General features: G+C 42.2%; 1 protein-coding gene across 14 annotated transcripts in view; it reads left to right on the forward strand.

The window, feature by feature from the left end:
* PTPRG (protein tyrosine phosphatase receptor type G) overlaps nt 1-23,468 on the forward strand; it is a 907,646-nt gene that overhangs the window by 269,668 nt on the left and 614,510 nt on the right. Inside the window, exon 1 of one of the 14 annotated variants that reach the window (XM_079935465.1) lies at nt 23,118-23,136. The exons of the other annotated variants lie outside the window; for them this stretch is intronic. The gene's annotated coding sequence lies outside the window, so the exon portion shown is untranslated. Of the gene's footprint in view, nt 1-23,117; nt 23,137-23,468 lie in introns of those variants that run through there. 14 annotated transcript variants of the gene reach the window in all.

Below are 23,468 nucleotides of genomic sequence, written 5' to 3' on the forward strand. Positions count from 1 at the left end.
CAGTTGTTTTTCTTGAAGGTGTATTCAAGTTGATACGTGCTAATGCGTGGGTGCGCGCTTTGGCTATTTCACTTTTAAAGTGGATGCCATTTATTTTGTCAAAGGGTTTCCTTCAGTGTCCCTCACCTGCTGCAAAAGCTGAGGTGACACGAAAGTGGCCTTAGTCCCAGGGATTAGCAAATGTAGAATTGAAGTGCTTGTATAATCTCTAATTTATATGTGAATAATTAAGAGCTGTTCCTTCCACAAAATAGCAAACTAGTGAGAGTGTGTTTTAAGGAACAAATCCTGTGGTGGATGGGTTTCCAGAGCAAAGAGGAGATACCAGTGCCAATTATTTGGTACCAATGCCAGCCATTGGTATTATGTTATTTTTATTTTTAAAAAATTTATTTATTTTATTTATTTATTTTTGGCGGTGTGGGTCTTTGTTGCTATGTGCGGGCTTTCTCTAGTTGCGGTGAGCGAGGGCTGCTCTTTGTTGCGGTGCGTGGGCCTCTCATTGCGGTGGCTTCTCTTGTTGCGGAGCACAGGCTCTAGGCGCGCTGGGCTTCAGTAGTTGTGGCTCACGGGCTCTAGAGCGCAGGCTCAGTAGTTGTGGCGCACAGGCTTAGTTGCTCCGCGGCATGTGGGATCTTCCCGGGCCAGGGCTCGAACCCGTGTCCCTTGCATTGGCAGGTGAATTCTTAACCACTGTGCCACCATGGAAGCCCTGGCAACATTATTTTAAAAATTCACTTTTAAGAATTTCTTCTCCAAGTGGATTTTTGGTTCAGCCTCCTAACAGTTCATCCACTTGCTTTTGTTTGATGAATCTATTAGAATTCAGAATCTATAAGATTTTGGAACATTAATTTTATGTTTTAGATGGGTTGACTGGATGGTGTCCAATGTGCTTATGTATTGAAAATATTTTCCTTAGTTTCTTGATCTTTCCTTTTTAGCCTTACAGACTTTAGTTTTTTTTTTCTCAATTTTTTGCTATTGGAAACACTTTTTATTTATTCCCCAGATATTATTTAAAACATGTTTTATGCCAGGCACCCAGGGTAGAACAGTGAACCAAACAGATCCTACCCTCATGGAGCTTACACTCTATTGTCCAAGCTTACATTCAGTAGTACAGGCTTGCAGCTAAATCATTGTATCTTTCATTTGTTTTCATGGAATTCGTTAATGCCCTCATGTCCCTTGGTTGTGCTGTCTCTCTCCCCTCCAACTTTCTTAGCTTAAAGTGACATCAGTTGATTAAAAATGAAATGAATACAGGAGACTTTCAAGCAGTCATTCACAGTTGAGCATTTGGATGTTCTCTTCTAAAGATTGTGGTTCACATGGCTTCTCAGAGTGCTGTGTAGGCCTCCTTGTCCTTGAGCGGACCCGTAGCAGGCATCAGTGGGGAAGATGCCTGTGCTTTGCTTTTTGGCAAGTGGGCTGCTGAGCAGCTGGGGTCCACTTGGCTTGGCCTAGCTGCTGTCGGTGATGTGAGTGTGCACTTCCACAGTGGTTGCTGTGCTGTCCTGGGCATGCACGCGGGGTACCTACCCCCTGGACATCTCCATGAAGATGTTTGGGAACTAAAAGAACTCCAGGCCCTGGATGGAACAGAAAGAGGACCTAACTCTCAGAGGCTGTAAAAGCTGCCGGAATAGGAATCCAGCCTGGACCAAGTGGGTACCAATGCCTGTGTATTGGGGGCTGGTTTTGTTGCAGCTGGACCTTGTGAGTCCGGATGTCCCTGACAAGAAGGTGTCCTAGGGGAGTGATTAGGCGAAGTGTCAGGGACAAGTACAGAGTTATAGGAGGCAATGTGCCATGATGATCAGGAGCTTGGACTGGCCCTACAGTCAGGTAGCTGTGGATTCAAATTCCAGTTGTGCCGTTAACTATTTTGTGCGACCTTGGCAACGTAGGATGACAATTTGAGCTCATGTCTATTTCTCCATCCCCAAATAGGGGTCTAAATGTCTAACTTAGCCACCCTGGTTTCTGTTCCCCCAACCTACCACCATCAATCACATTTGTGTTTTCAAGTTTTATCTATCACTTATCGCTAAGTGTTTGTTTTGTTGTTTATTTCCCCAGCTAGGATACAGATTCTTTGAGAGTCAGGGATTTGATTCATGTTTTTTTCACTGCTCTATCCCAGCACCCAGCACCTAATAGATGAAATATTTATAGAATAAAAGAGTGTTTGCTAGAGGCTCGTGGGCACTATCTTGTGCTCCCTGGCCCATATTTCTTTGCTGCTTCCAGGAAAAGATCATTTTTAAATAAGAATTCAGTCTGTGTCTGTGTTTTAGACATCATGGATTCTGTCTACCATGTCCTTGGCACTTAACCTCTGAGTCTGTTTTCAGACCAAGAATGTAACACTTGTTCCCATGGCTTGCTTTGGAGCATGTCTTTGGGAATTGTCGCTGACAACCTTCTCTGCATGAGCTCTGCTCTCTTTTCTCCTGCCACTGCCCCGTTCCTTGTTCCCCTTTCTCCTAGAGTGCCCAAGGCCTGACAGGGGCACCCTGGGGCTCCTGCACCCTCACAGACCTGCTGATCCCTTCTTCTAAGGGTCCTGACCTATGACCTGATGAACACCAAAGACAGAATGCTTGTGGTGTTTCTTTTGTTTGTTTTTGCTCCACAGCTCTCAGTTTGATTCGATGTTCTCAGGGCTTCATATAGACATCGAAAATGTACGTTTTCTTTCATCAACAAAGGCTATGGTTGTGTGAGTCCGAACAGTGCTTCTCAGTTGAGTATTTTCTAGTTCAGTTTTCGGTAGCTCTTGACCGATTGCATTCTGCTTCGTTGGAGAAGAAGATGGTTTGGTGGTGCCGTGTACGTTTCTTCATGTGGAGAAGCCTTTGCAGATAGTTTCTCTAGGCAGTGGCATGTCGCAGGGAGGAGAGTCAGAAAATAAGGGTCTGCATCCTGATTTTGAGCAGTCACGACCCCCCAAAATCTCAGGCAGATATACATGTAAAAAAACCTTTTAAGTGTCAAATTCCTCCTCTGTCTGAAGAGTGGATTAGATTCCGAGCAGTACGGTTAGTAGATTTCATTTTGAGTGTCATTGGTGATTAACAGGTCCAGACTGCTTAGAACACTGTGTCGAGGACTCTGAAGTCATATCTGGACACAGAGGCTAAGTGTCACGATTGACTTATTTTTGGTAACCTTTTTACCTGAATCAAATGATTGTAGTTTTTCATTCCTGGATGTAAAGTTTCTTTCTTTCCTTTTTTAAAATAAATTTATTCATTTATTTGGTTTTGGCTGCATTGGGTCTTCGTTGCTGTGCGTGGGCTTTCTCTAGGTGTGGCCAGCGGGGGCTACTCTTTGTTGCGGTGCGCGGGCTTCTCATTGTGGTGGCTTCTTTTGTTGTGGAGCACAGGCTCTAGGTGTGCGGGCTTCGGTAGTTGTGGCACGTGGGCTCAGTAGTTGTGACTTGCAGGCTTAGGTGCTCTGCGCCATGTGGGATCTTCCTGGACCAGGGATGGAACCCGTGTCCCCTGCATTGGCAGGCAGATTCTTAACCACTGTGCCACCAGGGAAGCCCCTGTAAAGTTTCTTTAAAAAAAACAAGTTCATTTAATTGAAGGAACTGAGTTGATTTTTGAAATGAGTAGATTGGAGTTATGAGGGGACATGTTGATATGGCAGAAACCATGAACATGGTATGAGAGAGAATGAAATTTGGGAAACATTAAGTAGATGAATGTTAACCTTCGTGACAGGATTGTTTCGGAGTTTTTAGGACAGATTGAAGCTTGCGATTTCTAAAGGCAGCACAGAGGTATTACATTGTGTTCAATTTCTTTTTTGACCAGTGTTAGTTCTGAACTCAAAGCCTTCCTAAGCACTCTTTAAGAGAGGCCTTACGTATAGAGTATGAACAGCAGTACAGAAGAGTGGTCAAAAGCGTGGGTTCTGAAGCTGGCTTGCCTAATGTTCACGTACCTAGTGAGTGATAAAGTTATTTAACTGCCCTGAGACTCAGTTTTCTCTTCATGAATATAGAGCTAATAGGTAATAGGCATGCCTACCTTATGGTGTTGATGCGAGGATTACAGGGGTCAGTGCGATGGAAACCTCTAGAATCGCGTCGGGTTCAGTACAGCCCAGGAACCACATGTTGACAATCATGATGATTATTGGACATAGGAAACTTTAAACAGCTCATTAAGCAGGTTTGAACATCTCCCGAGAGGTGGCTGGCGTTACTGATTGCTGAGACTACTCTGAAGTCTGGAGTTTTATTTATTTATTTATTTTTCGTGGAAGTTTGCTTTTTTTTTCGTTGTTTAACAGAGAAGTTGTTTCTGGATGGCGGAGTAGCAAATCTTGACTTTGGTGACCTTGTTACTTCTCCCCTAGCTTCTGTATGCTCTGTCTTGTGCTGTGTGTCTTACTTATCTGGTTGCCTGAGGCAGTTTAGAATATGTCAGCGTTTATGCAGCTGAATATTTCTTAGAATTATGGCATCTTTGATGAATAACTCTTTCTAGGCTGAGACATTTTTATCATGCATATCAGAAACACTAGAAATTAAAAAGTAAGTTTCTTTCATTTTTGTTTATAAATCCTATCCCCTATGTTTTGCAGTGGATAAAGGACTTTGTTTGCAAGTCACTTAGCTTTTGTTCTCCTTTCTGTAGAGTAAAAGGTAGATATCCATTTGTACATGGATATTAACATTCTTATATAAACAATTCAGTCTTAGACACATTAACAATCCAGCACCTATGAGATAGTTTTGAAACGTGATTGTGGAAAAGAGAATAATGGTTTAGGAACAATGGTCTGTCAGAAAAACCAGTCTCTTACAGTTCCTTTTCAAACACTGATAATTTAAATTTTAATAAGTCTAGGCCTAATGCCTCCTCACTCACGTATGATCTTCTTTCTTTATAATCATACACACTTTGGTGTAGCTAACTTTTAATTCGATCTGCTTAGCAGACGAACCAATAGAAACCAACTCTAAACTTCAGGTCTAGGCTTGTGGTTAATAGACCTGATTTCTCTTGAAGCTCTGATTTCTTCTTCTCATCTTGGACAGTGTTATGAGGTTACAGTCATCTTAAAATATGTCCACAAATTCTTTGCTCTTCCTTTTATCAGGAGCTGAAGTTTAATTCTTGTCCTACTGAGTATGGACCGGACTTAATGACTCAGTTCTAATGAAAAGAATAAGGTAGAGGTGATAGTACCTTTCGAGACTAGGTCTCTAAAGAGACTTGCTCTCCTGGGTCCCTCACTCTGGGGGGAAGCTACCTGCCATGTTGTGAGGTTGCTCAAACAGCCCTTAAAGAGGCTGATGTGGTGAGGGACTGAGGCCTGCTGAAAGCCATGTGAGTTTGGAAGTGCACCCTCCACTCCAAGTCAGATACTGACACTACAGCCCAGCTGACACCTTGACTGCAACCTCATGAGAGATCCTGAGCCAGAAGCAGCAAGCTAAACTCTCTGGAATCCTGGAGCCACAGAAACAGTGAGATGGTGTTTGTTGTTAGAAGGACATAGTTATCCCATTATGTCCTGGAATAATTTGTTACACAGTAATAGATAACTATTACAAGTTAATGGTGGGGCCTGTAGATTGGAACAGTCAATCAGCACTGAATGCATAAGCAGATTCCTTTCCTTGGCATACTCTCTGAATGGGGACCAACAATGGTGGGGACCCTGGGAAAGGCCTTTCTAGGGCCAGAACGGGGATCATTTTGGGGTCAGGTTTGGTACTTTGCATGCACAAGGAAGATCTCTTCCAATCACAGTTTTTAAAGATCTCCCAACTGAGAGTTGATGACTTGGCACATCATGGGAGGGGAGAGCAGGTGCTCTAGATGCAGAATACAAAAATTGGCTTCTGGTTTATCTCCAAGTCTCCAGTAGCTTCTGAAGTGACTCACTTATATAGTTTTCAGTACCATTGGAAAGAGCAAGGATATTGGCATTCCACTCAGGCTTGGGTATGAAATCGGGCTTTGCCACTTAAAAGATTGTACTTGCCACCAAGACCAAGATGTGTCTGTGTCATTTACTTCTTTCTGAATGCCTGGTGTCATGGAACATGGAATGGACATCATCATGTGATTTTGAGCAGATAACATAATCTGTTTGAGCCTCAATCTTCTGCTCTGTATAATGGGGATAAATAGTCCTTATCTTACAAGGTTACTGTAAGGTCTGGAGATAGTATGTTTAAAGCAGGTCCTAGAATGAATGGCCAACAGGAGGTGTGCATGTATTTCTCAGTCAGAAATTAATTCTGGTTGTGTTGGTCCGAGAATGAATGTGAACCTTTGGTCATGTTGCACCTTCTGCTTTGACAGAACTGGGTATTTCAGTTCCTTAAATTGTTAGTGATGAATTCAGAAAGTGAACGGTTGGATTTGGCTTCACGTCTGGATCATATTAAGTGGATTATCACCGAGTTCCCACTCTCCATGTTCCTTGTAGTCAAGCTGATGTCACACCCCCCTCTCATTTCCAAGAAGATAATGTCACAGCTCTGAGTCATAGTTGTCCAGCAAGAAGCCACATTCCTGGGACTCACTTATGGGATGGCCAGGACCAGAGCTCTCAATACTGATGGACCATCTCCTGTTCTTGTAATCTTCAGTTCAAGAGCTTATCCAGATAATTTCTTTCTTGCATTAAGATTGTTTCCATAAAGCGACCTAGTAGAAATTTGGATATTCATTAAAGACAGTTCTACTTTTCTGCTGTGAATACTACTTATGAATGATAGGTTTGGGGGTAAAAAAAGGCAGTATGGGAAGATAGTAGGAATTTTCTGTCTGAAGCGTTATATGAAGTTTAACCAATTAGACATACCCTATTTTTGTGTTAGGTTTGTTTGTCTGTTTGTTTTGGTACTTCAGGCAAATAGTTTTCTGGTATTTCTTAGTGCTACTATCAGTATCACTCCTGTTTGAATGGGGACTCTCCTAGGGGGATTCGTATTTAATGTCAGATTTTGTTCTGTGTTGCTCTGTATTGCTGGGCTGTGTGGTTAGGGGTAAAATTCTGAGGAAAGGAAATCTTGTGTAGTAGGTAGGGGTAATCTTGATTTGCGTGCTCCTACCTTTCTACTATTTAGAACTGGAGACCTAGAAGAGGTAAGAAATGGGGATCCAAGAAATACATTGTCAGGCCTTCTGCAATACTTGCCTGTCTGTGTGTTTTCACCATCCTCTTCCTGGAAATGTGATTTTAAGTCCACTGTGGAAAGCCAGAGAAATAAGTTTGTTTTAGTCAATGGTTCTTTTCTAAAGATGTGTGTACATGTTATGGAGGCTCAGACAGTTACCTTGCACGTTTGGACTAAATTGTGACTTTAAAAGTATAGAGCAGGGGACTTCCCTGGTGGCGCAGTGGTTAAGAATCCGCCTGCCAATGCAAGGAACACGGGTTCAAACCCTGGTCCGGGAAGATCCCACATGCCGCAGAGCAACTAAGCCTGTGTGTCACAACTACTGAGCCTGTGCTCTAGAGCCCGCGAGCCATAACTACTGAGCCCACGTGCCACAACTGCTGAAGCTTGAGCGCCTAGAGCCCGTGCTCTGCAACAAGGGAAGCCACCACAGTGAGAAGCCCGCACACTGCAACGAAGATTAGCCCCCGCTCGCCGCAATTAGAGAAAGCCCATGCACAGCAATGAAGACTGGACGCAGCCAAAAATAAATAAATAAAATAATATAAAAAAAAGGATAGAGCAGGGACTTCCCTGGTGGCGCAGTGGTTAAGAATCCACCTGCCAGTGCAGAGGACACAGGTTCAATCCCGGGTCCGGGAAGATCCCACATGCCACGGAGCAACTAAGACCATGCACCACAACTACTGAGCTCACGAAAACCGCAACTACCGAAGCCCACACGCCTAGAGCCTGTGCTCCTCAACAAGAGAAGCCACCACAACGAGAAGCCTGTGCACCGCAACGAAGAGTAGCCCCCGCTCACCACAACTAGAGAAAGCCTGCGTGCAGCAACAAAGAACCAACGCAGCCAAAAATAAATAAAAAATTTAAAAAAAGAGTATAGAGCAAAGATACTGAGTTAAAACACACGGACACAAAATTAAAGATTTTATTTTTCTAAAAATCAAATGTACAGACAAAGCTCTTTTACTGGGAATTTTATACGTGAATTTGAGAAGTCGCCAAAATGACATAAAATAAGATTATATTGGAAAGGACTAGAAGTCTGTCTCTTAGAGCCTTACTTCCCCACCCCCCCAAACAAAGTGACAAATTACACTGGGAACCAGAGGCAGGTGGCTGTGTATCTTAACTTGGTAAATAAAGAATGATGTTAACCTCTCCAGAATGCTGGTGGCTCTTGAGTTTGGGCAGAAAATCCTATAAAGGAGAAAGAGCTTCAGAGTGTAATAAACTCCCAGGTGCTCAATAAAAGCCCTGTTCCTCTTATGCTGGCTGGCCAAGATCAAGGGCCCTGCTGTGGAGCTGTGGAAGGCTCCTTCCTGATATGAAGGTGATGAGATTTTTCCCGTCCTGCTCTCTGTCTGAATTACTTCTGGACCCGACAGATATGGGGACTCTGTTTGGATAGCAGCTCAGAGACTTTGGATATCTTACCTCCTTGAAGCTAAACCTACCAGTCTTCATTTGCCAAATAATTTCCACTTCTGTGAAGGGTATGTGGTAAACCTGACAAGCTTGTATTCAGTTCTCTGCTGTTAGTTACTTTGAGTCCGTGGTGTCTGGAGAAAGCAGGCCACCCTCTCTGTGCCATCTTTCTGATGTCTGCCCGTGGACCAAAGGAAAACCAGCTTTGTAGAGTAGTTATGAAGGTGAAACGAAATAATAAACACATTGTACCTGGCAGGTGGTTTTACTATTACTGGTTTTCTCTAAGGCTAAAGCAGGGTTTCTCAACCTTAGCACGATGGCTCTTTGGGGCTGCATAATTCTTTCTACTTGTGATATCAAAGATACTTCCAGACAAATTTGCTTCTGATCACTGATGGAAAGGTACTTTGGAAAGCCTGATATCAGATTTTTCCCTTTGATCAAAAATGGTGTAGAACAGTACTTGGAATGAATGAGTGACTTCCATTTGCTATTACCTCCTATATTTAATAAAGAAATTTTGTAATGGTAATATGTACTCATTCATTGAATTGATGATTTAAAAGCTGATTCTAAAACTTAAGCCAAGGGCTTCCCTGGTGGCGCAGTGGTTGAGAGCCCGCCTGCCGATGCGGGGGACACGGGTTCGTGCCCCGGTCCGGGAGGATCCCATGTGCCGCGGAGCGGCTGGGCCCGTGAGCCATGGCCGCTGAGCCTGCGCGTCCGGAGCCTGTGCTCCGCAACGGGAGAGGCCACAACCGTGAGAGGCCCACGAACCGCAAAAAACAAACAAACAAAAAAAACACCTTAGGCCAAGCCATCTGCTACTTCCTCTTGCTTGCGTTAAACCAGCATTAATTGCTTTGGATGGATTTTGAAAATAATAGCAGAAATGCTCTTCTGTGACCCCAAATCATAATAGAACAACTCAAATCCTAAAAGAATCACAAAAAGCTTACGAATAAGTTCAAAAGTTAAATGCGTCCCCAACAAGCTAAACTTGGATTGCATAAGTTGTGTTTGATTTGACATTTTAACTCTATAAATCTCTTTAAAATTTTGTTCGTAGGTGTTGACGTAGGGATGGAGAGAAAATTTCCAACTTTTCCTAGAAAGCCTAGCATCTTCAACACAGGCATAGTAGAAATAAAAATATGTGTATTTGGTACTCGTTCTGGGATAATGATGTTAGTCACATTAAAAATAATGCTTTAGTGAACTTTATGGTACTTAATATGTGCCAGCTACTGTTTCTGTATTAATTCACTTGCTCCTCAGAATAAACCTGTGAAGTAGTTTGTGTCGTGCTGGCCTCTGTCTCTGCATTTTATACACAAGGAAACCAAAGCAAAGAAAGATTAAATAACTTGCCCAGAATTACCTCACTATTAAGTGGCAGCCTGTGTCTTTAACTTCATTTACGTGGATTCTAAGACTTGATCCGCAAGACCCGGGGTTGGCAAATGAAAGTCAGTGGGCAAACATCTGGCCCACTGCTAATTTTTGTTAGTAAGGTTTCATTGGAACACAGCCGTGCTTGTTCGTTGACTTACTGTCTATGGCTGTTATCTTGCTACAGTGGCAGGGTTGAGTGGTTACGACAGAGGCCATGCGGCCGGCCAACACTTTCTGGCTTCTTTACAGAAAATGTGTGCCCACCCCTGCACAGGTCAAGACCATTCTCATCCACAGGTGTGGTCCAGAAAGGTAGGAAAATAAAGAGAATCATAATTCCATTACCTTTCAAATAGGACTTAGCTAACATTCATCTCATACATTGAAGGTCCAAGTTTTTGGTGTCATTCTTAGCGTTATGGTGGATGTCAGAGAGTTTATAGGATACATCTCTTCCTCAGGGTGTTCCCAGCAGCTCTTTCGGGGAGAGGGGAAAGGAATAGATAAAGTTAAATGCGTGGAAAATGGGAGAGAGCTTGGCAAGACAGATAGAGAGACACTTGTCAGTGAGTGTGCAGTTAAGGCACTGCAGAAATGGAAATAAGTGTGGACAGAATGACTCTACAAAACGGGCTTTAACTCATTGCAAAATTTGAAAATCGCCCTCTTCAAGGTTCCATTCTTTTTCGTGCTTTTCTGCAACAGCTTCAGAATAGAGACTGCCCGTTTTTTGGGTTTTTGGGTCGAAAGCAAACGGCGGCCTGTGGGGTGGATCCTTATAACACAGTGGCTCAAGGTTGGGGGAGGGGGAGACAAGAAATGAATTTCTTTTGTCAAATCAGAAATTATGCAAATTTTACAAAAAGTATTAGAGGAAATGTGTAAAGCTTTAATTGGTTTTATGGTTTTATTGCTTTCTTTAAAAGGTTACTTTGTGAGCACTACCCTCCACTGAACGTTGTAGACACTTCCTGAAGTTTAATGAGATTTTAGAGTAAAAGTACAACAAATGTGACTCTCCAATATTTTCAAGAGATGATATTATTTTGGGCTAAAAATATGTTACGGGAGGCTTCATTTACTGGGAGGATTCACTCCACCACCCCCACGCCTCTTTATCTGAAATTACTGTGAGCTGCAGCATAAGACTTTCTGCTCACACCTAATTCACAGAATACTTATTTAGTATATATTAAATCAACGGTGGCCTAGTTTTTTAGGCTTCTTTATTATGCTGAACTTTACTTAATATAGAAATGCCTTATAATTATAATTCTGTCCCCTGGTGAAACTAACACTGTGCACTGCGTTCTTATTATTGACGCCTCCTTCTAGGTCCTTGTGAGTGAAGGATACTAGCTGCTCTCCAGGATTGGTTATTTAACATTTTGATTTTTGGTTGAGAGTGGACCGATGAAAACAGATCTCGTCTATATCAAAACAGAAAGTAAGTGCAGAAATGTTCGTGTCAGGAAGAGATTTTTTTCAGTGCCTCATTTCCTCTGGGGTTGATGGATGGTTTTCGTAGTTTAGAGCTTGAGATGTTATGGGTTGCTCCCTGAGACCCAGAATCGAGTCAGAAGGACCATTTCCAAGTAGTGTGGCGTACTCGGACGCTGGTCTCAGAACTGAGAGGCTGAAAGGAGCCCTGAGCATCCTCATAGTAACGACAGCACAGGGACACCTGCCGCCTGCCCAGGGCTGTCTGTGTCTGCAGGGGCATCTATTCCTGTCCTTCTCACCCCTCCTTACTGCCTGTCACAGCCTTACCGCCACAGATAATTACAGTTCTGTGTCTATTTCAGAAGTCTTATTTAAAAGTTTACTAGGGGACCCTGGTGCCTACAGTATGCTGTTGAATGACTGAGTGTTTTTCCTATTTCTTCTCTGAATCAAGGAATTTCCTGCTTATAATCACATCACACAGGTTTATCTTAACATTCTATAGAACGCGTTACTTTTTGAGGTACGTGCCCTCCATTGCTGCAACAACCAGTTGTACTCGAGACCGACTGGCCCAGATTGAGAAGAGATGTGGCGTTATCTTGGCATCGCAGGGGACTGGTTAGCAGTGAGGAGGTGGCAGGTGGGGCTGGGAGGTCCTACGGGCCGGAAAGTGTTTTGTCTGTGAATGAGCGCGGGGCTGTGGGGCTGCTCCTCCTGGGGAAGGGGCAACTTGATAGAGGGTGCTTGAAAGCCTCAGTCCTGGAGTCCAGCCGACCTAAATTACTGTCCAAAACCTGGCTCGTGGCTCGCTGGCTGTTGGACCTTGGAAAACTTTATTCAACCCTTTCAGCATTAGTTTTTATTTTAGTCCCTTTGGGCTACTATAACAAACATATCATAAAGCAGGTGGCTTGTAAGCAAGTTTATTTCTCACCGTTCTGGAGGCTAGAGGGTCCAAGGTCAGGGTGTCAGCAGATTTAGTGTCTGGTGAGGGCTACTTTCTGGTTCATAGATGGTGCCTTCTTGTTGTGTTCTCACATGATGGGGGGGTGCTTGGTGAGCTGGCTCTCTGGGATCTCTTTTTTAAGGGCACCAGTTTCAATTGTGAGGGCTCTGCCCTCCTGACCACATTACCTCTCAGGGGTGCTACCTCCTAATACCATCACTTTGGGAGGTTAGGATTTCAACATAAGAATCTTGGGGGACACAAACGTTTAGTACATAGTCTCCTTGTGTCTTTGATGGGGATCAATACTTGCCTCATATGTAGCATCTTGGGAGAATGTTATAAAACTCAACACTGGGGCTGGTATGCAGTAAATGCTCTCTAAATGTTAGCTTTTTGAAGTTGCATTTGAAGGGATCGAATTGCTTTGGGATTTGTAGGTTCGTGGCTAATGTTCAATTACTTGGGAAGCCTCACGAGGGGGTTGACTTATCCTGAAATCAGGTTCTTTCTGAAATTCTTTCAGGCCAGCAAGGTGTCATCTAAGGATGCCAGAGCATTAACTCGTTGCCAGGGGTCTCAAAATGTTACCGTGGTTTTCAGTCATAGCCTAAGTTATTCTTAAGAGCACCTTGCTTGGGAGGAGGGCGTTTTGTAATATTTGTTTAAATTATGTTACAGAGCATTGCGGATTTGTAATCTGTGTTCAAAATGGCATTTTCTGCCCCCATATTGATCAGCCTCACATCTTTTTCTTGCTTATCTCTGCTTGCCCTATGGTCAAACTCCAGAGTGAGACCTTGAGGAGACCCGCTAACTCATTAACCTCTGTGACATGGAATAGAAACCTTCCAGAAGGGGCCTGGCTGTAGGAGACAGAATGTTTAAAATCTGTTTCAGCCCCACTGCATTAACCTTAATGCAGATTCTCGTAACGTGCAAGAATTTGTGACAGTCCAGTTTGTGCTGTCATTTCAACATTACTGCTTTGTTTTTGGAGAAATACTTAAGTAGAACAGCAGAGAAGACCCCCTCCTTGACATTTTTTGTTGCCATTGTGGTTGTTGAAATCTCACCCTCGCCCTAACTTGGGGGAGATGTGAAGGAAAAACACTGTAAAAGGTGGAGAATCAGGCCAGGTAAGGCAATGCTTCAGTTGACCTCAGTTCAGAACGTGACGGTCTTCAGGCTGAAATGGGATCCTGGAGGGATGGATGAAAAAAAAAGTCTTAGGTGTCTTTGGGAAACCATGTTTCCCAGTGGCTTGATTATTGTGTTTGAGGTATTAGGATTTCCCTTGACATGGGGTGAATGCTTTGCAGAGAAAACTGTTTCTTAGAGCGTCTCATGGTTTGGAGTCTAAAAGTTATAAGTTGTCTCTGTATGTAAAACAAAAGTTGTCCCTGCATCTAAAGCCAGTTCTTTGTGCTTTCTCAAAGGAACTGAAATTTCTGTGGATTCATGGCTTGGTCAAGATTCTTTCTAAAACTCTGGCTTAGGGTGTTTCGGTAAATAACCAGGAACCTGAATGGTCCCAAAGGATAAAATACCAGATTGAGACTTTACAAAGCTGAGCTCTCATTGTGATATTTCAGCCTGCAAAGTAAGGGTAATACATGATGGATGTTACTGTAATTCAGTGTTATTCTTCAGTGCAAACCTGGCATTAGGTTGTCAAGACTGAGTAGAAAATATAACCTCATGTGATCACCTTCTTAAATATGGAACTCTGAATAACACTCGATTGGATGTGAAATGTTGTCTTGAGTAGAAAGATCTGGATACTGATTCCCATCAACCCCCTTTTTCAGTGTTGGATTTTACTATTACCTTGTGTAGCTAAAGCCAGAATGGAACTCCATAAATACATACTCTATTTTTTTCTTTTTTTATAATTAATTTTTATTGGGGTATAGTTGATTTACAATGTTGTGTTAGTTTCTGCTGTACAGCAAAGTGAATCAGTTATACATATACATGAATCCACTCTTTTTTAGATTCTTTTTTCCATATAGGTCATTACAGAGTATTGAGTAGAGTTCCCTATGCTATACAGTAGGTTCTTATTAGTTACCTATTTTAATTATAGTAGTGTGTATACGTCAATCCCAATCTCCCAATTTATCCCTCCCCCCCTTCCCCCTCGATAACCATAAATTTCTTTTCTACATCTGTGACTATTTCTGTTGTGTAAATAACATACTCTATTTTTATGGGGTGGGAGTAGAAGTTAGATTGATGTGCTGCCGATGTCTGCTTCTTTAGCAAATGTTATTGGGCACCTGTTTGTTGAATTGGTTGAAAATGAATTTAAAATAATTTTATCTTGACCTTTCCTTTTTGCAATTTTTCTGTCACCTTATGAGGTAGCTGGAGATGTCCTGGAATGTCTTTCAAACTCTGGATGGGAATGACTGTTTAGAAGTTGCCAGCTAGTGTCACTAGGTGATAATTCCTCTCTGTGTGCATGTCATGATTACAGCCTGCTTTTTTGCCTCTAAGAGAACAATTATATTCAAGAAATTTCCTAGTGCATTTAAAAACAGCTGGGTGAAAGTCATTTTAAATCCCCAAATCCAACACATTAGTTCTTTTATGCATTTAATTAAGCAGAAGTTAAAATAAATTGGAACAGAAGACGTTCAGTGCTGAGTGTTGAATCAACAAAGCAAGAAACAGCCTAGCATTACCCCACCACAGATGTCTGTCACTCAGCACTGTTGCCCTATAAATTTGCATCAACTCTTAACATTTTTTGAATAATGATTTCTTTTCTAGTAAAAACTGGCCCCTGATGTATAGCAAGCAAGGTTCTTTATACAAACTTTATTTCTGCATTTGCATGCCTTCGTGTGTACCTGTGTATGTATGCATAATATTTTTTTCACTTATAATACCTTTACATTGCTGGATCCTTTTGGGGTGGGGGAGGGGAAGACAGCTAAAATGGTAAACTTTAGGAAGATATAGTAAATAGAAAACAAAGATTTAGCAGTCAGTTTGGATTATTTTTAGTGGAAATGAATGCTGAGATTGTTTCAATTTTGGTATTAAGATATTTTTAAGGACATGATGAGTTTGAGTTCAATTTGACTTTATAATACGAGAGTACTGTATGGTTGGTTCATTGTAGAAATAGTTGATTAAAAACACACCAGCCGGAAACTTAACTCTATATTCTCCTCAACCACAGCTATCGCTGTTATCATTTGGGTGTATAGACTTTTTCCTAATAGGTGTATACTTTCAGCTGTTTTTTGTTTTTTTTAAACAGGATTATGCTTTATAGACAGTCTTATATTACTGCCCCCCCCCACATTTAATAGAATTTCATGATTGATATGGTATCTGGTATTGGCTTCCAAATAATCGAGGGGCAGTGTGAGGGTATGTCTAGTGTTTCAGCTGAAACAAGATTTAGCCTTAATTTTTGGAAAATTTTCTGCAGCTGGGTAATGGGTACATAAAGATTCATTACGCTCTTTCTTTTGCACAAATTTTGAACTTTCCTTAATAAAATAATTTATGTATGTGTGAGTGTCACTTAGCCATAAACATCTTCCCAGGTCTGCAGATTAACAGTGCTGTCATTCATTCGTAGGAACCACATGTCATGCCATTGTAGCTTGGACCATAATTTGTAGCATAGTTATAATTTAACCATTACCGAATTGTTAGATCGCCGTTTTGGGGGTCATTCTTGCAAATGGATGCAAACTTGTTTGGTCATTTTCTTAAGAATTTGTTGGTTAAATTTTTAATTTTTTTCATTACTCAGCGAGGAATCTTAAATTATGATAACTGTAGAGATGAGAACCAGAAACCTCTTTTTAGAGAAGTTACTAAAGTCTGTGAAATCTGTACCTTCTCTGAATGCTTACTCTCTCTCACACACATACACACACATATGCACATACAGACACGCACGCTTGCCCACCAAATACTTCTGTTGCCATAGGTCTTAGTAGCCTCGGTATATTTTAATGCGTGATGCAGTTGTACTTGGTTCTCCTGGAGACACCTATTGGGTCCACGGAGATTGGATAGTTTACGGGTGGTAGTTCATCTTTATTTTTCTTATGCATCACAAGCTACTAATTCCCACTTCTCAGCCAAGGGCTATTCTAGGCCTTCCCCTGGTCAGAGGGCAGTGGAGCCAGACAGAATAGAGGCCGAGTAACTGTGGGTACATGGACCAGCCATTTCTTATCTGCTTCCACAGTTAGTGATTGAGAATCCTGAGTGAGGAGTATCACGTGTTCCATAAGCCTCAAAGTTAATTTGGGTAAGAAGAGTATATTTTACATTACTGCCTCTTCCGTGAGCTATTAAATATGCGATAGGTTCTGTGTTACACCTGGTACGTGCTTTGTCCAATTGAATCCTCACAACCGTCTTCAGAGGCAGTTTCTATTATTCTTCCCATTTTACAGATGAGGAAATGAAGTCTAGAGTGATAAAGAAACTTGCTTAGTGCAGGCCACACTGCTAAATACAGATTTTTGAACACCGTAGTCAACCCATTTACTAGCTTGGATCAAAATCCCAGTAGATCAGTGGTGAATTTTTGGTCGATACGTATTTACTTATTAATTATAATGTATGCAAAGGGAGAGCCCGAGATGTAGCCCTGGGATTAAAATCTGCCCATTGATTATTGTCTAAAAGTTTCTTATCCATGCCTCAGTTGCTAAATCTTAACCAGTGTTCCATTTTTAGTCCCTATTAACTTGATTTGGAATAAATCAGATTTCTAATGTGCAGGGTCCCAGAGTGGTAGAGTGGCTTGCTTGTGTGATATATTTTTTTAAGTCAGCAGTTTCTGAAAATTGGCAGCCCCCTTTGTCGTGGAAGACCTAGAGCAGGCCTCAGTTATAAAGAGTGCTTATGATTACTGGGCCGTGTGACGGGAGGGGAAGGGAAGTGACTGGGACAGTTTTGAAAGGTAGCTTCTGTTCAGCAGTTCCTCACAAATTAAAATTTATGAAAGCTGTTTGGGAAATTCAATACCCAGAGGTACAGACACCTCGTTTGGAAACACAACACGCAGTGCACAGGGCCGGAGCAGAGCCTCGTGTCAAGTAGTTGGGATGCTTTATCATCATTAGACATACAGTGCAGGCCAACCGGTCACTCGGGGCCGTGGCTGGGAGGAGCTGAGTCCACTCGGGCAGCTTCCAGTCGTCGTCTTGTGAGCATGCCAAAGGCACGGGTGCCATGGACCGCCCCCGAGCCAAAGGAACACGGATGATGCATGTAAAATGGTTGTCTTTTTGAAAGATGCTTGAAAACCAGCAGCCGGGGAAACCATTCAGAATACCTGATGGGGTAGCCTGGTGGGTTTTTAAAAATGGAGGAAGGGATAAAGATTGATGTTTGATCCAGGGAAGAGATCATCAACGTGTGTTTTAAAATGTCTGCTCAGTGGTCTAGTCTTTACAAATAAAGTTTTCTGAGTACACAAAGTGGGAGTCAGGAACGGAGGGGCCTGGTGGGATTAGAATTGTCAGGCACAACCTGATGGGATTTCCCTGCATCCCCCTTCTTATTTTGAAAGAAGTGACAGCCATCGTAGCTTTTCCCTCTGTCTTTGTGTCTTTGAGGTCTCCAGCTCCGAGCATCATCTGACAAGAGGGCCACCTCCCTGATAAAAAGTTCATTGGCTAAGATCCCGAGGTGCATTTCCCATCCTGGCTTCCAGGTTTCTCATCTTGGCATCCCATGTTTTCAGAAAAGAATTACCTGAGCTATTTTGCAATCCTGTTAGAACCATGTCCCATTTTGATAACTGCTAAAAATAACCCCTGGTTCTTCCACTTTCTATTGGTTGATTGACTGAAACTTTATTTTTGTTCTTGAAAAGTAAATGCCTGTTGTATCTCCTAGTACGCTCTTTGATATTGTATCCCCACCCCTAAATATTGGGATGCCTTTGAATGCCCATTCTTCATTGCAGATCTCTGTATTAGATAAAAAATTGTTTTCTTTTTCTTAGAAAATTTTCTGAAATAGTGACTCTTCTTTTGCTTAAATGAAGACAGTCATCCCTAAGTTAAGTTTAATTGACTAGGAGAAAGAGAGAATGAATATTCAAGAGGACACCAGCTGGATATGGTTGGAGCGTCTGATAGACACACCGCAAGACTGTGCCATAGTCAAATTGGACAGTTTGGAAAGCTTGCTGCCTCAAGGACGGATGTAGATACAGAGTCCCAAATGGTACATTAATTGATTTTGATTACATGACTCCAAAGCTCGAGCATTTCAAACTGTTTTCAAACTAATGGCTGCCACATTTGGCAAGCAATCCAACTGTGTGTTGAGTTCATTATAAAAAGAGATCTTGACAACTCGTCTGGAGGACAGAATGCATGCTAGGTTTTTTGAGTAGTTGCTCAGTTTCAGAGGAGCCTGTGTTGTTTTTCTTTAAAGGGTTCTATACATTTTGCACCCTTGCCACCAGCCAGGCCAGAGTGACTCTGGTTGGCACTTGAAGAACCTCAACGGTATGGCCTCAAAGTTTCCTCTTTAGGTTCCAGATAATAAATCCTCTGGCAATCAGAGGTTCACGAGGTTTAATGGAATTTGATGGAAAGTTTAGATGATCCCCGGGAGAAGTAAAATCCGTGACACTTTGCCCCCTTCATCTTGTCCCACTTTTCCTCAGCTGCCCCACTGCTGGAACATTTTCTGTCTTAATTTCAATTGACCCCTTAAGCAATGTACTAATTAGATGTTACAATTTCCCAGCCTCTCAATCCCAAAGCAAAACTTATGAACACAGCAAACCAAAGCATTTGGGTTAGAAAAGAACAAAAGACATACCTGCTGCAGAGAGTTGAAGCTGGAGTCAACACTGGTAACCTGAGTAGGGCGACCATGTGCCCTGTTAATGCCAGCTTGTCCTTGTGTAATTATTAACAGTGCTTCCCCTTCGCTCTCAAAGGCACCCCATTTTATTTTATTTATTTATTATACATTTATTTATTTATTTATGGCTGCGTTGGGTCTTCGTTGCTGCGCGCGGGCTTTCTGTAGTTGCAGCGAGCGGGGCCTACTCTTCACTGCGGTGCACGGGCTTCTCGTTGCAGTGGCTTCTCTTGTTGCGGAGCACAGGCTCAGTAGTTGTGGCACCCGGGCTTAGTTGCTCCGCGGCATGTGGGATCTTCCCAACCAGGGGTCAAACCCATGTCGCCTGCATTGGCAGGCGGATTCTTAACCACTGTGCCACCAGGGAAGTCCAGGCATCCCATTTTAGACAGGTAATTATGTGGTCATCGTAGGAAAGAGTGGTGGTGAGTGAAATAGGGTGCTGAGGGGTGGCAGGATGTGGTATACGGGTGGGTACTCATCTTGGGGGGTGACTGTCACTCCTATCCACCAGCAGTGCCCTGGGTGGATGTGTACCCAGTATTGCCCTAATTGAGTCTCATGGGAAGCCAGAGATCTGGATTTTAAGGCAAATGCCCTAATTTTAAAATGTTGGCAATTATTTAGTTTTCTTTTTTTTTTAATAAATTTATTCATTTATTTATTTATTTTTGGCTGCGTTGGGTCTTTGTTGCTGTGTGTGGGCTTTCTCTCTAGTTGCGGCAAGCAGGGGCTACTCTTCATTGTGGTGCACGGGTTTCTTTTGTGGTAGTTGCTCTTGTTGCAGAGCACGGGCTCTAGGCGCCTGGGCGTCATAGCTGTGGCACATGGGCTCAGTAGTTGTGGCTCGCGGGCTGTAGAGCACAGGCTCAGTAGTTGTGGTGCACGGGCTTAGTTGCTCCCCGGCATGTGGGATCTTCCCGGACCAGGGCTCTAACCCATGTCCCCTGCATTGGCAGGCAGGTTCTTAACCACTGCGCCACCAGAGAAGTCCCTAGTTTACTAACAAACTGTGAGAGCAAGCAAAATATGTGAATGACCCATTGGCTGCTTTTGAAGAAAGTCCTCCATTCTTTCCTTCAAAACACACAACACACGCACACACACATACACACACACAGGCAAGCGATAAAAGGGGGAAAAAAGGAGAACATGGAGATACCAGTCTCTGGGATGAGATTCATTTGTGAGCACACTTTTTCTGTGGCTATTTCTGATCATCAGGTTCCAGTACAGGGTGCTAGGTAGGGATGACTAGAGGTGCAGGATGCAATAGAATAATATTGGCACCTGGCTGGTGTTTGGTGTCTATAGTATAACTTGCTGGGTGATGGAAATCTGTACATGGCACATGTCAGGTGCATCATGGGATGTGTTTAAAGTGTGGAATAGAAATCATTATTTTCAAATGTGGTCATGGCATGTAGATCATGAATTTTCGTTTCTTTCTTACATCTTTATTACATTTTTTAGGAGAACATAATGTCCAAGCTTCCCTGGAGCCATTTCTGTCTCTGTGAAATAGGCGATTTAAGGTCCATCCCATCCTAAAAAGCTTTTAGCTCGTGAAAAGCTTCTTTTCTTGCTTTTAAAACCTTTACTCTGTGTTTAGAATAAATGGCGTTCCTGGATCTGTTAAAGAGGCAGTTAATAATGCCATAGAAACTGCCCATTGCACAACCAACCATAAAACTTGCTCCAAGGGCAGGACATGTATTGGAATATTCTGTAGTGATCAAATGCTGAAACATTACAGTCAGCTGTGACCCTGCAATCTGCATTCTTAATTGCAGTCTTCATTTACAGTGGAGTATTGATCTGCTTTTAGTAGTTTGTCCTGAAGGTTGACAAGGATCTCAGTAATCTATTCATGTCAGAGTGGCTGCTAGCACCAGCTTTAATTCACCTCTTTAGAGGAAGCCTTGTCATAGGGAGAAGTCTAGGTTTGTTTCACCTTGATATATTTTCCAATAGATGCTTCATTCTCAGGGGCTGGTTTTTCTTTCCTCTTTCATAAAATCATAAAATGTGGATTATAAGGACTCATGCCCTGTGGATTTTTTTTTTAAAATGCAGTTTAAATGAGCTAATTCATGTAAAATTCTTGATATGAGAACGTAGTAAGCACCAAATAAATGGTAGCTGTTTTGATTTTTCTTACCCCAGGTTTAAATGTTTTTTAAATCTTGAGTTTTGGGTTAATAATCTTGTTGACCATTGAGGAGAATGGAAAAAAGATGTTGGTTTCATTTTCTTGATTATTTTAAGTTGAGTTAGTAACGAAAACAAATGACGTAAAAGAAATTTGTGGGATAATTCAAATACAAACTGTGAGTTCAGTCACAGCAACGTTAAATTTCCTGAATTTGATCATTGTAATATAGTTATATAGGAGAATGTCCTGTTCTTAAGAAATTCCCTGAAGTATTTTGGGGTTGAAGGAGTATGATGCCTGCAGCTCACTCTCAAATGGTTGAGGAAAAAAATGTGTACATAGAGAAGAATAAAGCACAATGATGGGTAAGAGTGAAGGACATATAGGAGTTTTGTGTACTATTCAACATAAAAATTATTTTGAAAAAGTAGGATGGTGAGAAAATCTATAGCTGGTAAAACCACTAGTTCAGTTAGTTCTCTTAGAGCCTCCCGTTGAAAAGTGGATTTCTCCCACTTGGAGAGTTTTCCATCCTACTCTCCTTTTCCACCCTCCAGTGCTTCATTCCTGGGTACAGTTATTTGAAAAGCAGAACTTCTTTGCCTGGTGGTTAGTGCTCCGGCTGTTTCATTTCCAAATCCAAATCATAATCCTTTGTTGCTGACATTATAATCGTCATCACAAGTGGCTAACCGTGATGTCACAAACAGGCGATTGTGACTCAAATGAGGAATAAACAGCAGGGTTGGATTAATTCCTAAGCAAGGAAGAAGATTCTATTGGTGCAAATGCCCCAGGGTAATGAAGTTTAAAACCAGAAAAAGGCAAGAGGAAGATGAAGCTGAACATACGTGATCTATTAGCCAAATTGTCTTTAAGTGGAAAGCTTTTTGTTTTTTGTTTTTTTTCCCCTTCCCCTTCTTACTTAATTGTCCTTGGGGTGTGAATAACTCCTCTATGGCAGATAAATGGATTTGTTTTTAGGTCTAACAAAGCTCAAGGTGTCTTGCTGACTAATTACAGGGATGTCACACCTGGGCTGAAAAGTGAGTCATTAGGGAGCCATGGAGGTGTTTTTATTTTCCGTAAAGTTGAGTTGCTCTTTGCAGTCAGCATTGCAAAAGTCAGGCTCTAAAGGATCAGTACAGTGGCTGCAGACAGCTGGGCTGATAATTGAGAGCAGCCCCGACCTGGAAGCCCGGGCGCTTATGGCCACAGCAGAATGAAAATGGCATCCGTTGCTCAGGCTCAGGACAGTTTTCTGAATGGGTTACAAGTAAACGAAGCAGTGGTAACAGCTGTTGCTATGGATTGGCCTAGAATTAGTAGTCCATTCTCCGTGGAACTGTAATTTTCAATTCCAAGCCAAGGATATATTTTTTCCCTTTTAGGAAATGTGCGGTTCCCATGCTCTTTGGTTAACCAACATCTAAATTCTCCTGCAAATGACAGTTAACAGCTCCTTTATCCCTGGGGTTGTTTGGCTGTCTCAGGAGTACTTTTGAATTTGTGGCCTTTGAAAAAACCATGGTTTCAGTAGCCAAAGTAAACTGGAAATCCTTTCAATTGTTTTCCCCTTCATAGGACATAGTGTTCCCTCCTCCTGTCTGTCAGATTCAGTTGTGCTCTTGGAGCCCTCTCTCCACTTAGGACTTAACCCTCACTTGAATTTTGGAAGTCTTCTTGAAAAACACTGGGGAAAGACTTGAGGCTCCAGTTTGGCATCAAGTGAGCAAATAAACCCACATTTTAAAAACACGGTAAATTTAGTTATAAGGGAGACTTCCCATTTGCGTCTAGGCATTTAATAATAGCCTTGCTGCACAAAGTAGAAATTATGTGATTATTATCTTGGGGCTGTGATTAGAATGTGTTGTTATATTGGTGACATTTAGAAATGTGTAACTTCATCCATGCCTTAGATGAAGCTGCTTCGTGGTACCAGCAAACAGGGCATAACGTGGTCTTGTGGTCTTGCGATCCACGCTGGTGTGACATTCCCCGGAGACAGAACAGCCGTGAGAAAGCCAGGCCTCCACTTGCCACTGTTTTCTCCTGTT

This window comes from Stenella coeruleoalba, assembly GCF_951394435.1.
Source record: "Stenella coeruleoalba genome assembly, chromosome: 10".
Classification (NCBI taxonomy): domain Eukaryota; kingdom Metazoa; phylum Chordata; class Mammalia; order Artiodactyla; family Delphinidae; genus Stenella; species Stenella coeruleoalba.